The sequence below is a fragment of the Meles meles genome, chromosome 11 (genome assembly GCF_922984935.1).
Source record: "Meles meles chromosome 11, mMelMel3.1 paternal haplotype, whole genome shotgun sequence".
Taxonomy (NCBI): Eukaryota; Metazoa; Chordata; class Mammalia; order Carnivora; family Mustelidae; genus Meles; species Meles meles.
Window position 1 is genome coordinate 42,506,640 of NC_060076.1, and position 22,802 is coordinate 42,529,441.

General features: G+C 35.5%; 1 protein-coding gene across 1 annotated transcript in view; it reads left to right on the top strand.

Moving 5' to 3' along the window:
• The window catches only part of LINGO2 (leucine rich repeat and Ig domain containing 2), a 1,225,184-nt gene that overhangs the window by 487,160 nt on the left and 715,222 nt on the right, over nucleotides 1-22,802 (top strand). The window contains exon 3 of the mRNA XM_046023596.1: nucleotides 21,042-21,130. The gene's annotated coding sequence lies outside the window, so the exon portion shown is untranslated. The remainder of the gene's footprint in view (nucleotides 1-21,041; nucleotides 21,131-22,802) is intronic.

Here is a 22,802-nt window from a genome sequence, read left to right on the forward strand (position 1 = left end):
CACATGGATATTGATATGGTTAGTGTATACTATCATACTTGTTGGCAAGAATAAATTGGGTAAGTACCACCTTCTAATAGGATATGCACAGAGTGTATTTCACCCAGGTGGAAGTGCTATCACCACTGTGATGAGAAGGAGACTTATCAGATCATTGGTTTAGAGAAATAAAAAGCATATTAATAATTATGAAAAATAAATTTCTAAAGAAGAAATACATTTTACCCACAGTTCCACCAGCCTTTCAAGCCACAATATTTTTTCAAGTTCTAAAAGGACTATTGATACTAGACTAGCTTGACATTTCAGATCCATGCTTTGAATAAGACCTTAATTCTAAGATAGAGTTCAGAGTAAGCTTGATAAGAAGGATCTCCTCAGAATCTAAGGTTAACTCTAGAAAAAGACAAGACCTGAGGAGATGCCTTTTTTGTGCTTCCCTTTCGCCTGTACCTATGTGTGCTAGAGTAATTATTATATTTTCATGGTCTTTTACTCATTCTGGGTCACTACAGTGATAGCCTTTTAAGATCCCTTCATTTCAAGTACATAGTAAACTCCTGATCAATGGTAGGAATGCAATAAATATTTAATGGGAAAATTATTAAATGAATGAACTATCAATTACAGAAGTAAAAGTGAGAAATGGTACCAAATTTTAGGTGTCAGGACATATTGGCTTTAAACATATGTTTATGAGCTATGTACTGAAGTTTGCGATTACTTGAGCAGCCAAACAAACTATACAGTAATTTAGCACTTTTTTTTTTCCCTGCTAATGCTAATGACATTATTAAGACTCTTGGTGCTGAAACCTAGAAATTGATATGAGAATGTCATAGTGCAAGAATCATTTACTATGAATCGTCATTCATTTAATATTTCTGTACTTTTCCAAACCCAGAATTAAGCTTTGCAGATAATGAGAGCTGAGACAGATCCCAGCTCTAGGACTTACTGGCTGTGTCTGCTTTGAAGTTTTCTCATTCATTATAGTCTCATTTTCCTAATTTGTTAGAGAGAGTTAATAAGAAATTGTATGTTTTCTTGGTGAATTGCATTGTATATAGTCTTAGCTTTGCTCTGACATATACTAAGAATTCAATAAATTCTAGCTGTTGATGCTACTAGGGTCATTATTTTGCAATAATAATATATTACAATGGTAGTAGCCAGATGCATCCTTATTATTATGCAAGCTTTTAAAATCCTCTTTGCTAAAACTCCACGTGGAGATATAAATCACTTTCATGATATAATATGCATGTTTATTATATAAATGTTGGATACAAGTTAGCCAAGATTCCAAAGATCACTAAAATATAAGATCGATATTCTTTTAAAGATTTTAGTATATAGATGTGTTGCTTCTTTTTAAGAAACAATCCCCCTCAGTTCTGTAAGGATACAGGAGGGAGGCTAAACAAAACATTCTATCAGTGCTTAAGACATAAGGTTTTGCTTGCACATGGAGGATAGAGGCTATAGGGAGAAAAAAGTTAATTTTTGATCCAATGCAGTAAAGGTCAGAGATGTCCTCAAGTGCATTTACTGTAATGTGGGAAAGAATGAAAAAGCCTAAATTTTGTGAATATTTTGTTTCCACAAATCAGCTTTACCCCAAGGTCGGCTATCATGAAAATAATCAAAGTTGGTGAAATTAATATGTTAATGTTATATGTGATTTGAGAATGTAAAGAATTTGAGGGTGAACCGGTGTCTCGTGAATTAAATTTTTGGCAGAACGATCTGATCCTATCAAGAATGTCTACCAGAATCTCTTGACAGTTATTGAAACACATCATTATCAGAGAATAATTATTTTGCTTTAAAGCAGTAGTTTTCAAACTGTGGTACTCAATGCTATGGTTCCTAAGAGAAACTGCTGGGCTGACACTGTTTGTTCAGTCGAGGTTCAGCCAGCATTGCACCAGATTTGCTACAAACCCCACTGACTTTTCCCTCTACAGCACCACCTACATTCAACCCCACTTTCATCTGTTCTATATACTGAAAAACATTTCTTTACCTTTATTTTCAATAATGGTTCCACTAGGAAGGTATGTTTAAAAAACACCATGTGATGGCAGTGTGTCTGTATGAGTCTTTTAAAAAATGCAGATAGAATAAAGCTATTTTAATCTTTTAGTCAACCCTTGGAAGTGAGTTGGCATGATACACTGTGAAGGGTTGTGAGGTATCTGAAAGGTTCATCGTCAGAAGTGAAGGAGGAAGATAGAGTGGAGGACGGAGGAATTTGCCTGAGGAAGTGGGAATTGGATGGGGTGATTTGCGATAAACCAGTGAAAGACATAGAAATATTAGACAAAGCATTTCTATATTCCTATGCATAGTTTTGTTGTTTTTCTTTCCCTAGAGCAAGAGAGTGCACCCCTGTGTGCAAGTGGGGGCGGGGCAGAAAGAAAAAGGGAGAGGAAGAATCTTAAGCAGGCTCCACACTCAGCACAGAGCCTGGTGTGGGACCCCATCTCACAACACTGAGATCATGAACCAAAATCAAGAGTTGGATGCTTGCTTAGCTGACTGAGCCATCCAGGCACTCCTTCCTATGTATAGTTTTGATAAGATCTCTTGAAACAATTTTGGAAAATATTTGCAAAACTACTCATGAAGGGAAAATAAAATTCTCTAGAGACAGATGCCAGCATTTTCCAGGTGAGAAATGATGATTGCTTGTCCCACGGCAGTAAGAGTAGACAGGGATCAAAGGATAAAAAAAAAAAAAATCAGTGACAGTTCAGAGAATTGGGTTTGATGACTAAAATACACTGAGGGAGAAAAGTTGGAGAAAATCTAGCTTCAACAATGTAGATGGTGGTACTGCCAGCCGTGAGTGATACTATCTTATCTTAATATATAATGTATACATTTTCTATTGCTACATAACAAATTGACACATTCACCAGTTTAATAAAACAACACAATACACATTCTTATCTCACAGTTTCTGTGAGTCAGGAGTTCTAAGCTCAGATTAGATGGGTCTGCTGCTCAGGGTAAGATCCATGTCCATGGTCATTGGCAGGTTCATTTTCTTGTAGTTTTATGCTCAAGGACCCTGGCTCTTTGCTGACTATAAGTCAAGGCCATCTTAAGCCTCTACTGACTGTCTTCCCTGCTCACATTTTCTAAACGCTACCCACAGTTCTTTGCCATTAGGGCTTTTCTTATAGAACTGTGTACTTGTCAAGGTAGCAAGGACTAGAAAAGAGTGTCTGCTATAAGATACAGTCTTTATATAATCATGGAACAGACATGACATCCCATTACCTTTGCCATATGCTATCAGTTAGATTCAGATCACAAGTCCCATTCACAATCAAGGGAGGGGGATGTTGTGAGGGCATAAACACCACTGGAGGAGAATCATGGGGGCCACCCTAGAGTTTGTCCACCATATACATGGAGAAATCAAAATGAGCTAAGGGATTAAAGAAAGGCAGATGAAGCATTATAGGAATGTATGGGCACAGATATTTATATAATAATATTGAGGAACTGACAAAACAGAACCTGCAATGTGGCTTTTAGTGAGTGCTTGTGCAGTACTGTGAAGGTGACTCACAGTAGTTTCCTTTTCATTCCGTTCGCTTAGTAGTTTACACATATGTTATTATATCTGCCTGCTTGTACTTAGTTGTGTTGACAATAAATTAATGTGGTAATTAGTTCTCATTGTTTAAATGAATTTATTTTTAAATGAGGAACATACCTTTTGGGCTTTTGAATGGCAGATACACCTGCATCCTTCCTCAGGCAATTTCCCTTAATGAAACCATGTCACCTGAAGCAGTGACACTTCTCCATTTAAAGGAGTGTGGTTACAGATAATGTTGACAGCATGAGATTTTAGGTCTAGAAAAAGCCTGCGGCGAATAGATTATGTTTAGGCACTGGAAAAACACAGACACGGTATTCAGTTTGTGCCCAAGCAAGCTAATTTATTTCAAACTTGTGACGCTTTGTTTTGATAACTTCTGAGCTTGTTCTTGGCTCAGTGCATGTTTGACTGAGAAGTCTTCCCTTCTAAGTGCTTCCTTTTGTCACGACACCTGCTATTTAGGGGACTAATGAGCTGAGATCATAAAGTGAATCTTAAAGGAGTTTAATGGGGTCATCGTGATACCCTCTGCCAGCGGTAATATATTTCTGCCTTCCAGTGTTTACCATAGCTGCAACAACTGTGCATGCAAAGGTTCAGTTTTTACCATATGTGTAATTATAGGCATGAGCATACCACTGTTTTTAAGGGATGAGGTTTTGTTCAGAATTTCAGGAGCCTGCTCAAAGTTAACTGGCTTTTTTTTTTTTTGCAAGATTTCAAACCTTTTACTTTTTCCCATGTTTTATGCCACTGACACATCTTTCTCCGTTTTTTCCCCATTCACTGAGTCCATGCTAATAATTGTAACTTGGCAGCTTTTCATTTTATGATTTTTGGCACAATCATTATATCTTATTACAGTACAACTCTGTTATTGTACAACCCTGTTTTGGGAAATCAGAAAACAGAATTGGCATCAACAAAAACCATACTTTGTACATTTCCACTAAAACAAACAAACCAAAATAAACAAAAATATACCATAATTCTATTTAGTTTGAACCCGCGTGGATTTATTGAGTAAGTATCTGCAAAGAGCATGCAGAGGTTAATGTGATAGAATGAGCAACAAGCACATTGTGGAGTAAGACAGATCTGGGGGAGCACAGAGGGGAGGATGAATGACCTACATGTGTTCATTCAAATGAGTAGTGAGGAGAGCCAAATGGTGGACAATTTTTTCTTTTCTTCTCTCTCTCTCTCTCTTTTTTTTTTTTCCAGAAGACATAGAAGAACCTCTAGCCTAGTATCACGATAGCCTCTGTTTCTCATGATTTCTGCCCTTGGCATTTTTTTTTAAAGATTTTATTTATTTATTTGACAGAGAGAGATCACAAGTAGGCAGAGAGGCAGGCAGAGAGAGTGAGAGGGAAGCAGGCTCCCTGCCGAGCAGAGAGCCCGATGCGGGACTCGATCCCAGGACCCTGAGATCATGACCTGAGCCGAAGGCAGCGGCTTAAACCACTGAGCCACCCAGGCGCCCCTGCCCTTGGCATTTTAAAAATGAACAGGAATTTCATTTGACTTGGCCAATTATAGATTATCATTCGAAAATTCAAACATACCATGGAAAATTAACTTGACGTCAATCTTAGTTATAGTGAGAATGAAGCCCTACCTTGTACAAGGGAGTAGTATTAAGAGTTTCAAAAATACTCCTTCTCTAGTACAATATCATTTATATTTCTCCCCTATATAAAGGCTGTGCCTAGCTTTAAATATGAGCTGACATGTTGTCTAGTGTATAAATAAATCAGTGTTTCTAACCTATATATTCGCCATCATCCATAGATAGTTTGTGGGTGATAACGGTTCCTCTTAATTAAATTTTCATCATTGTCCAGGTGCAATTTTTTGGTCATCTCCCCTACTTTTCCTCCCATGAATATGGTCAATAATTCAAATACTTTGAAAAATAGCGTATTAAATCACCTCTGTTAAGATGAATACTTATCAAAAAAAATGAATACTTATCATGAGTGCAACACAGAATTTGAAGTGACAGATCTTTTAAAGGTATCTTTTTCTTACATTCAACATAATTTCACTGTTTTAAAATTCGATGCTCGGTGGACTATGGATGTTTAGACACTCATATCACTGGAAATGATTATTGAAGTCTTTTCTGATATAATCTAAGCCAAGAAAAACAAACAGGCTGAAATGAATATTCCACCAAGTATAACTTATCAGACAAAAATGTCCAAATGGGTGTGAACTGCATTCAGAGGCTTCTTATTGTCTCTAGAGAGTAGTAAAGTTGACCATTTATTATGGATAAAAAGCATAGTCCAAGATTAATGAGCAAATGTTTTGCTTGCTGTTTATGTATCTGTGTAGTTTGAAAACTGTCCCATGATTGTACTCTATGAAATGAAATGTTATTTCAGGATCTTTGAATAGTGGTACAAATTTTCTACCTGGTGCTTAGCCAAACATTTGCATTATTAGTGTTCAGGCCAATTTTGAGCTAATAAAAACCAAGAAATTGTAGTTTTCTATTTTAATGAGCTCTTTTGCACTATAGTAATTTTAAAATGTCGGTTAAATCAATAGTATGTACAGTACCACAGCCTTTGGGCATTTAAAATGTCAGTTGTTTAATTTTGAAAAATGGATATTGCCCTTACAAAATCATCTGGTCAAGCATTTGCATTACATTACACTTAGCACAGAGACTTACATTGTACTTAGAACATCTTCATCAGTTATATCAAGAAGATGTAATGCTTGGGGATCTTTACATGTGATATCCAATTACCAGATCTTAGGGCCTGATTAATTTTACCAATTTCTCTTTCACACAGTGCAACAAAGTGGCAGAAGGAAAAAAACATGAAGCTGCTGTAAAATTGTCTAAATTATATAGCTAGAACTTTCGGCCATTGATTCTTTCTCTGTACAATCCCTCCCCCACACTCACATCACATGCATGTACCATAGATAAAACTTCAGCATGCAGACACACAACACCCAAGTGATGAATTCTAGAATGCAAGCATGACTTTTAATACTGACTCTACAGGAAATGGTGCAAGTGAACGGTCATAATATAATTTGAGGAATGGTAAGGAAATCAGTATGTATAGATTTATATACCTAAACACACACACACGCACACACAGGCACACACACACACACACACACACACACATGCTCACACAGCATATAAAAGTAAATAGCTAGATGATTGGATACTGAATTTGTAAAGCATCTGTGGGATCTCTGACTTGGAATATAAGTGAAGGGAAAAATAAAGAATTTAAGGAATTTTAGGGAACATCTCAAAGACTAGGGGTCATTCTCCAAAATGACTTAAGACTAAGAAATAATGGAAAGTCTATATGAAGATCAGTTATGAGAGAGATAGGCTATATGATAACAAAACAGAAAAATCTAATGGATTTCAAAGAAAAGCCTTAGATAGAAGTCAAAATCACAGGCCTGTCTCATGTCATGTAATTCTCATAATGCAGAAATTTATTTTATGACAACTAAAAATTGTTCTGGAAAGGATATCAATTTTTATGTTATTGTAATGGTAATTAATAAATAAAGCTCTCAGTTGAGCACTGACTATTTATCAATCACTGTGCTTTGGTTTTGCATAAATTAATGCCTATTTGATATTTTAATTCCTCACCTGAATATGAAGAATTTATGACTCATAAAGGTTAAGCATCTTGCCAAAATTACACAGCCTGTAAGTGGTAGAATTGAGATTCAAACTCAGGTATCTGACCCTGAGAGTTTTTCTCTTAGCTAGTATGCCTGCTACCTTTCTCTCCTCTCCCAGGTGCCATAAATCCGGAAACTTCACATTAGGCATTCATGTCATGTGATTACTAGTAGCTGGTCCCCTATTAAGAAAAGAAAAGAATAGAAAAGGAAAACAATTATCTGGGAGGAGCCACACTTACATTATTTACACAGTCCTGTAAATTACTGTCTGAGAGTCTTGTTCCTTTTGTAATGAAAAAGAAGTTTGAAGAACTTGGTGTAGACTGAAATTAGCTATTTTTAAATTTATTCTATGCATAGACAACGATAAGATAACTTACAGGGTACAGAGATTGGTTTTAAAATGTAAAGGCAACACCTGAAACTAATATAACACTGTGTGTTAATTGTAATGGAATTAAAATTAAAAACATAATAAAATGAAGAAATGTCAAGGCCAAAATATTGAAAGAAAAGAAACAAAAGTTTAATACATCTTTATACTTATTTAAAGAGTATGAGTACGAAATAACAAATGTGTTCTTTGATTGCACGTCAGAAACAGCTGCAGAGAAAGGAAAAGGAAGGGGAAAAGGAAATACATTAATATTTTATGAACATCTAATATGTGTTACAGAAAGTAGAGGAGAGTTAGACATGCTTACACCATTGTAGATGCTAAATGAGTGAATGACAAAACTTCCTTGATAAAGATTGGTTGCATTCTACATCAGACTTTTAATTTCAGTGGTATAAATACATTATGGACAGATTATTTCATCACCAAATAATTACTGAGCCCTGGTTATGTGGTAGACACTGATACAGAAGCATAGTAAGTTATAGTTTATGATTAATATTTCAATATTCTATAAATAAATTATTAAAATATAAGTGTAATAATAGAAGCTTGCATCAGATTGCTTAGGGGCATAAAGGAGGAAATGGGCAACATTCTTAATATTTGGAGTTGGGGAACTTAGAAAACTTGACTTAAGAAAAAAAGCTTTGGATCTTTCCATGAAAAAGGCAATGGAAAGACATTTTTAATACTGGGGTCACAGTGCAATACCAGACGGATGTCGAAGATGGGCCCATCTAGGGATTGGTATATGCTTCACAGGGACAGAGCTGGCACAAATCATGGGTACATTTTTAGGTAGTATCATTTGTCTTGTTTTATTGATGATTCTCTAGAAACTGAAGAGTGATTATATGACTTCAGAAATTTTTTTTCCTGCCTTTAGATTCAGTGAACAGCAGTAAGAGTGATACTAGCGTACTGATTTAATAGGAAGTATGGTAAGGCAGTGGGCAAAGTTTGGGGTACAGCATTAGGATGTGTATAAGTAAATGTTATAAACACTGGAGCAAACCAGAACTGTTTTCACAAGATTTGTTAAGACAACAGGTGTGGCTGTTGACAGGGGTGCTAAAGGGGTGCTTAAAGACCTGGGTGGCTCAGTCGGTTGAGAAGCCAGCTCTTGATTTTGGCTCAGGTCATGATCTTGGGGTCCTGGGATCAAGGCCTGTGTCAGGCTCTGTTCTCAGCATGGAGTCTGCTTCAGGATTCTCTCTCCCGCTGTCCCTCCCCCTGTTTGCTTTCTCTGTCTCTCTAAAATAAATAAATAACTCCTTTAAAAAAAAAAAGCAATATGACAGGTATTAAGAACCTTTGAATTCAATGCTGTCTATATATTTTGGGTTTGAATAATTACTATATCTAGATCATTTCTGATTTTGTAATTGAAAAAAGTCAAAACATAATCATCATTTACAAGAGGAAAATACCAGAAATAGATTATAGTATGTCTTGCTATGGAACGGGTTCTTTGTGTTATTATCTCAAGAAGGAGGTGGTGGGAAGACTCAAAATCATTCTTTTTAGCTGTTTTCCAATTTTTATCACTCCACCAATTAACTGAATGATTTACATCAGAGACTATATGTATGTATGGCTACCTTTAATTCAAAGATACCTTATTGTAGCTTTAATTAAAATTTACTTTTCAATATTCCTGTATTTTTAAAATAATAAACACTGATTTGCTTTAGAAGTAGAATCAATTTTCTATAATTAAGTTTTAATACAAAATTATTTTATATTATTTAACTGTATGCTTTCCTATTATTAAACATATTCAAAATAATTGAAAAATTTAACAATATTCATAATCAGCATAGTTCCATAAGTCCTTACAAATTATTTTAAATATATGGCAATGTATATAGTATGAAAAATTTCCCTGATATTTTATTAATTTGAAATCATATTTCTGAGAACTCAAAATACTGACTCATGACTCTAGAATTATATCCATAACAGTGAAACTGTCTTATAACAGTACCTAGGAAAATGAATAATGATGTAAGAAAAGTTTCAAGAAAGTAAATTAAAACCTCCTCAAGATCCCTAAGCAATATCCTGTATTATTAAGAACTATGTATAAAGCCTAAAAGATGACCTATGAAAATTGAATCCAGACTTTGGTGATGACTCTCATTGAGAGGTTATTAGCAAGAAGAGAAAATTTAAAACAAAGATTTGACAAGGCCAGGGACATGCCAAGAGACCTAGTTCAATGAATGTGAAACAGGCCCAAGAAAGGCCAGTGTAGTTGGGTTTCCATCAGCCCCTTTCCACCCCCATTCGTCACTTCTGGGGTTGTACTGATATTCCAGTATTCAGGTGACTGGACGGCATCACTGGGAAAGACTTTCATGAATTCAGGACCATTTCTTCTGAAGGGTCACACCTGTCCTTTCCTGGGCAGCAGACAGGCTCAGGGATCAGTCATTGCAGGAAAGGGCTGAATATAAACCTAACCACTGTGATTAGACGTTGGCAACAGTGTCCTCTGAGGGTGAAATGAGTCAGAGAACATTCATTATAGGGTCTGAAAGCCTAGGTCCTGCTCCCATCTCAGCTTGCTTTCAGTGACTTATTCAGTCTCCCTGGATCTCTACTTCCTGTTGTGTTCAAATATGGCTTGGGGCCAGATCATTTTATGGGTCCTTCTAGAATAAAATTATTTTATGGGTGATTGAGTCATAAACTTGCACTGAGAAGAGCCTGTTTCTCATGAGTCTACACTCTCCTTCCTAATCTTTACTATACTTTTTTTCTTTGAAAATTTTCCAGATACTACTTAAGCTAGACTATTAAAAGGAACACATTTTGGGAACAGTACTGAATATGATGTGGTGCTCTCTGCAGAGATATGACTCTAGCCCAGGAGTTGATTCTTCCAGTGTAGGTCTGACCCTCTATGAGCGGATTATCAGCTCCAGCAACCTGGTGTCTGTTTCCCTAGGCAAACAACAGTCCACCCATCTCCCTGTCCTTCTCTCCTTCCTGCTTTTTGTTTTTTCCTTTCCCCACATCCTGTTTTTCTCTATCTGCCTTCTGTAGAAGGGCTGAGGCAGTGGTGATAAGATACAGAGACTGTACACAGCTAGTTGGGATGTCTATTGTGAAAACACCACTGGATGGAGTTGGATTTGCTATCTTACCTCTTTCCCAGAAGAAGAACTTAAACAGACTGGTCCTTACTACCATCTGGTTACCAGCCTTCCATCCACTTTGTCAGAAAAGTGGATGTAGAGAAAAGCAGACTGAGGTAAGAACAAACCAACAAACAAAACCAAAAACAAAACTGAAAACAGTCTGGAGTTTTGAATTCACAAACCACAAGGTTAAAACCTGGCTCTGGGGGCGCCTGGGTGGCTCAGTGGGTTAAAGCCTCTGACTTCAGCTCGGGTCATGATTCCAGGGTCCTTGGATCGAGCCCCGCATCTGGCTCTCTGCTCAGCAGGGAGCCTGCTTCCCCCTCTCTCTTTCTCTGCCTGCATCTCTGCCTACTTGTGATCTCAGTCTGTCAAGTAAATAAATAAAGTCTTTAAAAAAAAACAAACCTGGCTCTGTTCCTTCTTCGATGAATAAAGTAGGAAGATATGTGTCGAATTCTGAATCCAGGTGTCTCCTTTTCTTGATGAGAATCATGACCTCATGAGCTCATTAATAGACAAGGTTAGGTTACCTGGCACACAGTTACCATGTTAGAGTGTGATAGAAATTCTCCTACACACAATTTAAGTATGCAGCAATGTAGGGAGATTTCCCAGTGTATCTGCAACAGCAGTATGTTATCTATGATTTTTTTTTAAGATCTTATTTATTTATTTGACAGACAGAGATCACAAGTAGGCAGAGAGGCAGGCAGAGAGAGAGGAGGAAGCAGGCTTCCTGCTGAGCAGAGAGCCTGATGCAGGGCTCAATCCCAGGACCCTGAGACCATGACCTGAGCCGAAGGCAGAGGCTTAACCCACTGAGCCACCCAGGAGCCCCTAGATGATTTTTTTTTCCCAGGGCAGCAATTTGCCCTATTTTCCTCTTCAGTTTTAGTCCCCGCCAAGGCATTTATCCAATAAATATATAGTGAGTAAGAGAATTGTTGGACAATATCGTTCAATATATTTTCCAGTATATTATAAAAGGAACAATATCTGTATCAGGAGAAACTAGGGTTGATCCGTCTTTCAGAATGACTCCAGAGGCCCAGTTCTTAAGCAATACACAATAATACCCCTGCTCTGATGTTAGAGAAGCAAATGGCAGGATAAACACAAACGCCGTCCAAAGTGTTTGCCAAGATCCATTACAAGCGATAAGATATTAAAAGATGAAAAGAATATTCGTAAGAAAGCCGAAAAAAGAGCAACTCCACAGGATTTGGTATGCACATTTTTCTTTTAAACCTTTGGCCCCAAATCTACATTTCTAAATGGAGGTTATAAGAGTTATGAACTCTGGATATCTAACATCATTTTTTTTTTGCTATACGAGTAACTTTTTTTTTTTTTTCTGAGAAGGAAGGTAGCAGTAATCTTCTAAAAAGTGTCAGCAGGACATTTCATTGATTATGCCTTAGGTTTAAAATAACAATTCAAAGAGATCTGAGACAAAGTTAGAAGACGAATTATGTGAAAAACTAGGTTTTGAGATTTTCTTGGACTACAGTCTAGTCATGAAGAACTGTATTGAAGCTTTGATGATGGTGAAGAAATTGTTTTTTTAAACTCAGAAATACTTTATCAGAACTTTTTCCTGAGAGTCATCACATTTTTTTTATCTACTAATGATAAACCAAGACAAAAATGAAAGGGGATAAAACAACTTCCCAACAATTTTTTTCTGATGTTAGTCATTTCTTAAATTCCTTTTGATTGAGAAATAATTGCATGGATACAAGATTAAGATTTTTCTTTAGATCCAGTGAACTTCCCAAACCAGTGAAACAGACTGCCATATATTATCCCTAAGTCTCTGTTATATAATTTTATCTGTATCAGAAATCCCACGTACCCAAAGACGGCTGACCTGTATTTTTTTTTTCAAATTCTTTCTTCTGTGCATTCACAGATTTACGCATTTATTCAGCTGATTTATTCAATAAGCATTGATTGAGCTCTTCCTAAGCTAAGCATTGTTAGAGGCACCAAATTTGTTGTAGAAAGAATAGAACCATGGTTCCTGTTCATCTTGAGTTAGCATGCTTATGAGAAAGGCAAATATAATCAATGTAATTTCAGATAAATGTAATTATAACTTATATAATTATAGATAATTATAAATATAAATATAAATATAATTTCGCTGAGTAATGAGAGCTCACATTTATTGGTGCTTAATGTGCCAGGCACTGTTCTTAATGTTTGCATGTAACTCATTTAGTCCTTAACACCATCCGTTTGGGTAGATAGCATTGTATCTCATGTTATAATAAGGAAACTGGAGCATAGCAAGGATAAAGAACTTCCCCATTGGCATGCAGCTTAGCAAGTGGTGCACTGAAGATTCAGACTCCGTAAGTGTGAGTATAAAATTTGTGTTCAAAACCAGTGCGTTTTTCTGAAAGAAATGGCAGGCAAGGAAAAGTTGAGAAAGCCATAATAGAATTTCAGAGGGGACTCCTATTTACAGTGAGGTAAATATTTGAAAGTGACATTAAAGCTGAAACCTAGGATGGGAAGGAAATAGCTGGGCAGTGTGGGGAGAGGACTGCTCTAACAGAGGAACAGCCCATGTTCAACAGCTTTGAAATGAGGCTAAGCTTTTAGCACAGATGGAGTCTGTTGAGTGAGGGAAAGAAGGTCAAGAGGTGAGAGTGAAGAAGTCAACTGTGACCAAAAAGGAAGGAGGGGGAGGGGAGAGGGCAGAGAGTGGGAAGAGAGAGGAGGAGAGAGGAAAAGAAATATAAAGTCTGTGAAGTACCAAAGAAAGTCATTATTTATAGAGAGATATGATCCAATTGATATTTTAAGATAATTCTGGCTGGAATGTAGAAAATGGGTTGGAAGGGCAGGAGGACAAGTAGACAGTTAGAAGACCATGAGAGTAATCCAGGGGATAGGTCATGGCTTGGATGGAGCATGGCAATGAAAGACATGAAAACAGATTCAGGATGTACTTGAGGAGCTGACAGAGTTCAAGACAATAGTTTGGGCTTTTGGGTTTGGATTTCTGATGTACAGTACTAATACCTGACATTCTCACCATTGGGATTACTATCCTCAATTAATATATTTTCTCTAAAAATCCTCAATTAAAATGCATTAATATTAACTGGAATCAGATTGGCTTTTTTTCATTTGTTTATTGAATGAAGCTTACTATATAGAACAAGAATTTAATGAATATGAATTAGGCAGTTGTAAATGGAACACAGGTGACTAGGGCTCAAGAGACTACCTAAGAGTGTTGGAAAATTGAGTTGAAGGTGGGGGAGGGGAAGTGAGAACCCAATGAAAATGCGTACTGAAGTCTAGACTAGTCTACTCAGTAGGTATGTTTGGAGCTTGCAATTCCAGCCATGTTTTGCAGAAATGCCAATGCTCACATAAATTTCTCAATCTATTCATTAACTCACTTATATAATAAATACATATTGGATACTGGTTTACTACATATTTGGTGCTCTACTAGACATTATGGATATTTGGTAGACTGGGTGGAAATGGCCATTTCTTAAAAAGATTTAACTCTGTCACTTTTCACTAACCTGTCTCTGCCACCTATATGAACTTCTATGGCTTGATTTTTTTTTTTAATTAAGTATGGTTAAGATAGTTAAGGCACATTTTTATGTGTACTGTTACTGGAATGCCATTATCAGTATGTTGTAATCAGAGATATTATTGCATTATTGCTAATAGTTCAAGCTCTGGAGTCATGCACCTTAATTAATTAACTAATTAATTAATTTTTAAAATTTTCACTGTGTTACGTTAGTCACCATACAATACAACATTAGTTTTTGCTGTAGTGTTCCAAGATTCATTGTTAACATATAACACCCAGGGCTCCATGCAATATATGCCCTCCTTAATACCCACCACCAGGCTCACCCATATCCTTACCTCCCTACCCTCTAAAACCCTCTGTTTCTTTCTCGGAGTCCACAGTCTCTCATGGTTTGTTCCCCCTCCATATTCCCCCCCCTTCATTTTTTCCTTTCCTTCTCCTAATGGCCTCCATGTTATTCCTAATGTTCCACAAATAAGTGAAACCATGTGATAATTGACTTTCTCTGTTTGACTTATTTCACTCAGTGTAATCTCCTCCACTCCCATCCATGTTGATGCAAAAGTTGGATATTCATCTTTTCTGATGGCTGAGTAATATTCCATTGTATGTATGGACCACATCTTATTTATGCATCTTAATTTAAATGCCAGTTCTGTTAAATACTTGGTTAGTCAGTCTCTCTATGCCTCAATTTTCCACTTTTCAATTGGGATAGAAATAGTATCATCTAATTGTTGTGAGAATTAAGTGAGCAAATACATGGGAAGTACTTAAAACAATGCCTTGCATATGGAAAGCATTTGGTGCATACTTATTATTATTTTAATGTATACAAGTCACAAAAATGATCTTATATGTATATGTGTGTGTGTGATTTAGAGATAGATTTTTAAGAGATGTGTTTTAAGCCCAAAGAAAATACATGGTTCACTTGAAAAATTTGTAGCTAGAGTAGAATTTCAACTTTTTAAAAGTTTAAGCACAGTGAAAACTTTTAACTTGATTGACCTAATAAAAAGATAGCAGCGTATTTTTTTTCACTTGTGGGTTTTGAAAGATTAAAGCAAATAAAAATACCAGTGTCTGTATCATGTACATCACTAAGAAAGTCAAGAACAAAAGGAAATACGTCACCAAAGCAATCCAGAGTGAACTCCATCATTCTTTCGGGAGCCATCAAACAAAGCGGTTTAACATTAGGCCACTTAAAACAGAGAAGAATCAAAATTTCTCCTTTTATTACTGTTCTTCTCTACTGAATAGGCGATGTGCATTTTATACTAAAATAGGATTTAATGTACTATATTTGCAACATTCTCTTTTGGCATAGTCTAGGGCAACATGTTGTAAATGGAATCACTACAGAGTGATTTTATCAAGTAATAATGTCATTATGCTTTTTTTAAAATTTGGAAATATGTTTATTTTCAATATTAAAAAGTTCTAGTGAATGCCAGAGTCAAAATTACTCAGTGAATTTATTTCTGTTTTCCTTCACTGTTCCCTGTATTGCTTCAGAAAATAGTATCGCTAATTTTCTGTATCAGAATTACAAATCATATAGCTGAATTCTTAGTGTTAGCATAGCTGTTTTGTGATGTTAGATTTAAGAATGATACAGCTACTTTTGTTAAATTAGAATTAAGATTGAATGAATGGTATATTTTTTCTATCCTAATAGAAATGTAATATTGAATACATTTATGATTCCAGGAAATGTCATTTATATTATGTCAGTTTGTTAGGCATATCATGTTATTAATTAATCAAGTTACTAAGCAAAACACCTTATTGAAAATATTGGATATTATATTTTTGTATAAATCGTAATAAAAATTTTTAGTATCAGTTTATAATTTAACTTAATTAGCAAAGCAGACAAAAGAAAAAGCTTTTATTCAGAACTTCACTTTTATTTAATGACCCTGAAATCTTAATCTTGAGAAACTTAAATCATTCAGTTCTGGTCAACTGCACTCATTACCAGTTTTAAGTTTTATCAAGCACCATTGCATTTAATTTAACATTTGTCCTAACCAGTCCCATGACTAACGCTATCCATAGTTGATATTTTGGAGGTAGTGTTACATAAGGGGAAGGCCTCTGATCTTGAGAAAATTACTGTGTCACTTTCTAAGCCTCAGTTCCATGTTTGTAAAAGGACAGCACTACCTTCATTGCATGATTTATTTTATGATGGACATACTGAATTTCATTTTTTTAAAGATTTTTTTTTTTATTTATTTGACAGAGAGGGAGAGATCACAAGTAGGCAGAAAGGCAGGCAGGGAGAGAGGAGGAAGCAGGCTCCCTGGGGAGCAGAGAGCCTGATGCAGGGCTTGGTCCCAGGACCCTAAATCATGACCTGAGCAGAGAAGGCAGAGGCTTAACTCACTGAGCCACCCAATTTCATTTTTAAACCATCGTAATTAGGCTCATAGTAGGCAGGTTGTTTCACTTCTTCCTTCTATTTTATGACCCAAAAGAAAAAAAAATTAATAGTATGAAGAGGATGCAGATGTTATATAACAATTTACAACTTGGTCTTTCTGTTTATGACTCTCTCCCTAAAGCAGGGTGAACCATTTCTCTAAACCAAAATCTAAGCTATGCAGCACGTTGATGGGATTCCAAATCAGAGGCTCTAGCCCACTCAGATGCTCCTCGGATGCTGCTGTTATTTGCCTTAAGGGGTCATCCAAAAATGAATTGCTCAGAACTTTTCACTGTGATAATATTGCTTTTTAATGTTTTATTTTTTTATTAACATATAATGTATTATTAATCCCAAGGGTACAGGTCTGTGAATCGCCAGGTTTACACACTTCATTCACAGCACTCACCATAGCACATACCTTCCCCAATGTCCGTAACCCAACCCCCCTCTCCCTACCCCCCTCCCCCAGCAACCCTCAGTTTAACATTGTTTTTTCTATATTAATGCCTTAGATGTGGTCTTCTGTGGCAGTTACAACAATAACAAATAGATCATTTTGGTCCATTTTCAAATATATGTTATATATATATAATGTATATTATTATTAAATACATCAATAATTAAGTTGTACAGAGCTGAAAGACTGTTGTATACTAAGTATTAATAATTACAAATAAGAAAATTCAGTACGTTAGAGGTTTACTTTCCTTTTAGGAGAAGATACCATATACTATATATTTCCTCTGAAAAAGTCTTCTCCCATTTCTCCCAGATTGAGATAAAAATATGGTCATCACTAGAAAATCTTGTGGGAGAGGAGACAAGAATGGTAAAAATGTCTGTTCTTTCATTTAAAGCAAGGATTTTCAAACTCTTTCCCCCTAGAAATGTAAATTTATAACTAGAGGCTATTTATTCCTAGAAATGCTCACAGTGTAAGTATTTATTTTCTCTCTAAAATAACACTGAAGGTCCAGGAAGACTTATTTTTTGTTTGTTTTTTTGTTTCCAGATACTCTCTAGCACACCACCATAAACCTAAGGGGTATGCTTATCCCTGTTTGAATCAATTTAAAATATTGCTTATCCTTGGAGATTATTATACTCATCTCAAGAAGTAAATAAAACAACCATTATTCTTTTAAAAATTACATTTGCATGTATCTAACCTTGAAGTTAAAGTCATTTGTTTGAATCGGCATTGAATCTGCCCTTGTTGTATCTTAACGATATTAATCCCTCTGAAATTATTGCTTCAGCATGTTCTTTGAGCCTCTTTAACATTTTTGTTTTCTTTTCTCACTATTCTGTGCTCCTCTGAGTAAGAATTTCTCTCATTTTGTAGACAGTAATAGCAGTAAGGGCTGCCCTTCAATACCGCACTGAATTCTAGGGACTGGGGTAAGTGCATCGTGCTCGGATCCCTACACCAACCCAGGGCTGCACTTAGAGTCGTTACTGGACCAGTACAGCATACCTGTTTGGGATTCAGCTGCAGTATATAATCATCTCATCCTAGAAAGACACTAGAAATGAGGGAGGCAGTATCATGTAGGGAAGAGGGAATGGACTTGGAATTTTGTTTTATTTGTTTTATTTCCATCAGTAATTAATCACATGATCTTGGTGATGGCGGGAGAGTGATGTAATTTTTGTAGACTGAACATCAAAAATTTTATGAATTATTTCCAGATTGGCTCTCAGGGTTTTTTTTTTTGTTTTTCTTTCTTTTTTTCTTTAAGTACATTGCCTGCTTTAAGTATGATTTTTATTGAATGTCCTAAGCATATGGTCTGTTTTTATTTTATACACAAATGGGCCTTTTTTTGTCTTCCAAATGCTTGAAAATACACATTCATCAAGTCCTCATTTTTCATGTTCTAGACATTAAGACTAATATCAAATTGTGTGCCTCAATCAAAATGCTAAGGGTATATAGTTCTCAAATTCTGTCTTTTGAATTTTGTCCCTAGCTCAGCAGAACCATGACCACCAGTTCTTAGGAAACTGGTTTAATATATTCCCCCTTTTCCTTCTCTGAAAAGTATATTCTATTACTAATAACCTTTCTGCTTATTTCCAAATCACTGTGATAAGGGATCTCCCCAGGTTAAGATAAATGAGTCCAATGATCTGGGATTATAGAAGAAAGCCCAGGCTTGCGTTCTCTTACATGTTACCATTAGGTACAGACAGTGGGGAGCCTGCTTGAGATTCTCTCCCTCTTGCTCTCTCTCTGGCCCTTCCTCTACTCCTGATCTCTCTCTCTTTCTCCCTAATAAATAAATAAATCTTCAAAAAATTATAATTAGTTGGAAAGAGCACGTTATTTTATGGAACAGGCAACTTCTGACTTAGGATTCTTTTGTTGAGACATATAGTATGTAAGACAGTGGCTACTCTCCGCAAATTGTGATGCTGTATGTGTCTTGTTGATTAAATGAGATGGGCATATGAAAGCACCTAAAAAAGCACTTGTCACAGTGAGCCTTCAATACAAGTTTAGGGTGGTTTACTGTAGAATTATAAATAACAAAATGAAAACAAGACAAACAGCTGTGAATACAGAGTTAGAAGATGATGAGGTATTGGATTAGTTGATGTGTTCTCTGGAAAGTAGGATAGTTCTGCAAAATATTTAGAAACTTGTATAATGTTGTGCAGCAATTCGTGGTATTTCCTTATTTCTCTGGCCAGTAGTATCCCACTATTCTGAACTTTAGAATACTCTCTTTCCCGCCAAAAGTGGTCAAAACTTTGCTTTACAGATTGTTTCTCCCTAATGTTAATATAGCTACTAATATCTTTGTAGAATTTAATGGGACATATTATTAACTATACAGAATTTATTTGGCTGGAAAAACATCTTCAAAGTGAGTTCTGAATATCCAATAACTAACAAAAGAGACAAAGAAGTTTTATCTATCTGTCATTTATGTATTCTCCTATCTACCCATCTATGTTAAATAGAAATATGTATTTATGTAAATATATACATATTTATATCTATAGATACTAAATATGTATGTTTAGTTTCCAATAGTTAGTAGCCTTTAGGAAAATGAATTCAGCCCTTAATTAAGTGTTCTTTTGGTCACTCTTGCAATGGATTTAAGAAGATGCTCATTTTTTTCTGTTCTAACCTGCTACCAGGTGCCTTGACAAAATTATACTTTCAGTTAAGAGCACCATTTCCCCACCATCTCTGTTCCTACCCCAATACTCTGTCACTTACTGGATTAGAGGTTTTCAGAAAGAGTTTGGAGAGTAGAGGGCAGATGTCCATGGTGCTGATTCGTTGAGCTTTGTGCCTGAATTTAATAGAACATGAATGAGGCTTACTGTGAGGGAGATGTAGGAAAGGAATGTAATACAGTTCCTGTTGTACCTAAATAGTATGTGTTTGTGTATGGCAAAATGGAGACGTAATATTGGACAGCAGCAAAATACCTATATATTTTGCCTATAACTTTATTTCTCTTTTAGCAGGTAGGTGGGAGAAAATATGATTAAAAAGTTTCATGTACAAATAATTGAAACAGGATATGAAAGTTTGAGTTATTATATTTTTTACTATCTATAGTGTATATTATCTGGAAGCAGAATTCACTTAAATGCCTACATATTGCTTATCAACTTATCAAATGAATGACAGTCATTTCTCACATTCTGTGAATCTTTTCCAGGAAAATTATGAAACATAAGAATACTTGCTAAAATCTAGTAAAGAAGTCAGTGGAAAAAAACTAAACAATGGACCTGACACCCACTACTACTTAAAACTCAGTGTTAAGACTAGAAAAATTTATGTTGGTAATGTGTATATAATAAGAAAATATTTAAATTACAAATATTTTATTTTTGATAGTACTACAGCTTCTCCCAGTAAAACAGCATGCAATTGAGTGATTGTTTTGTGTGTGTGTGTGTGTGTGTGTGTGTGTGTGTGCTGTATTATGATGTGGAGTCTATTTTTGTATCTTGGAAGTTCCAGATGACATAATTTTCATCACTAGATTGTGCATTTAATGCTATGATAACAAGAATATGTAGGGAGGTACTTTTAAAAAGGAATTGTGGAGTGATTATAAACATTTTGTAGCCGATTAGCATCATTTTACCAAGGCATATATTTCTCTAAATGCACTCTTTCACCTTCCTTATGTTTCTAGAAATTGAAGAGTATCACAGGAAAGCTGTGTCGCTGTATCATGTGTTGTTTGTGCTTCTGAAGTGTCCGGCAGATTTTTAATCGTATGAGGTAAATACTTAATTTATTTCAATTATATTTTCAGGATGAAATGAAATAACATTTTGTGTCCTCAGACTTATTTTCTTTATAACAAGAAGGAAATTAATTTTGTTTTATTTAATAATGCAGTTAATTAAGTAGTTCTCCTGGTTTGTGAGCCCCAAAGTGACTGAGGGAAATAAAGGCATATTAACAATCCACTGTTAGGCTTATACATTTTTCTCTGTAAAACTATTATCTATGTTATATGTGATATGTTTATAATAGTCTGTACACCAATTTTATTTGCTTAAATTGATTTTTGTCCTTTTAAATACTATGGTAACATAGTTCAATGTTCTAGTTCAAATTTATACATGAAGCATAATGGCTAAACATTTTCTTTATTAACACTTATGACATGGGTAATGATATATATATATATATATATCACTATTAATTTGAAGTGGAAAGAGAGTTACTTCTGGGCTTTTTTTTTCTTTAGTTTTGTCAGGTATAACACTGATACATTCTGTATTTAAAAAATATATATACCTGAAATAATAGAAACTACTTCATTGCTTTTAAGGGGCCTTTCTCTGTGTGGTGTAGGTAACTTTCTTTTCCTTGCAAAGATTTACTAGTTTTTCTACTCCCTCTCTCTCTGCTGGTGGTCATTGATTGATCAAACATCACAACAAAATTTTATTTTTATTAGTTTTTAATTTTTTTTAATTTTTTTTTTTTTAGTTGTCAGAGAGTAAATTGAGAGATCGGCAATTGTTGCTTTCTGTTCACCACCTAACATTACAGAGAGAGGAATTAAAGACAAGTCTTGGCTAGTGTCTGTTAAAAAAGCCCTTATTTAATGCAACTATAGGGAGACATATGGGGCTGTTTGCATATGACCTCATGAAGACCAGAAGTGAAAAAATGGGTGTCCTAGAAAAGAAATAGGCCTGCTTCTGTCACTCCTTCACAAATCTATCAGACAACAGTGATGGCAAGTAAAGAATGCCTTTGTTTGTGAACAGTCTACCCAAGTATTAATGGTGGACACACACACACACACACACACACACACACACATCTGAGATGCTATTTTGCGCCCCAAGGAAACTGACACTTTCCATGCACAGAAATACAGATTTAAATGAAAAAAGAAGTATGTTTCAATGATAAATGGAAGAAAAATTAAATAGACACAAACTATACTGAATTGGTTAGATTTTTTTTTAAATAGTGAAGGTATCATTAACCAAATTTAAATCATGAACTGCATAATGAGGCATATGGCTCACATTTTATGAGGCCCTCCATTATGTTGACTTAGATGAGAAAATAGGGAAGGAGCAGACAGTCGTGTAAAGAGAATTAGGGGAAACTGCTCATTTGCTCAGTACAAAAGTGTCTATCATTCACAGCGCTCTTCCAATCAAAAAGAACATTCAATGGTACTTAATATATAAATTTAACGTGATTTGAGGACACTGAATTATAATTGCTTCTTTGAATGTATCTTAATATACTTATTCATAGTTATTTTAGCCAGTTTAAGTAATCCTGATAAATTAACCTATATTTTCCACTTGAATTTATGGGAAGTTCTACAATCTGTCCCTGATTGTGAACCCAGAGAACACTGGTTGTCTTCAGATGTACCCCGATAGTAGAGACTGATTTTATTTTTATCAGCAAAAAG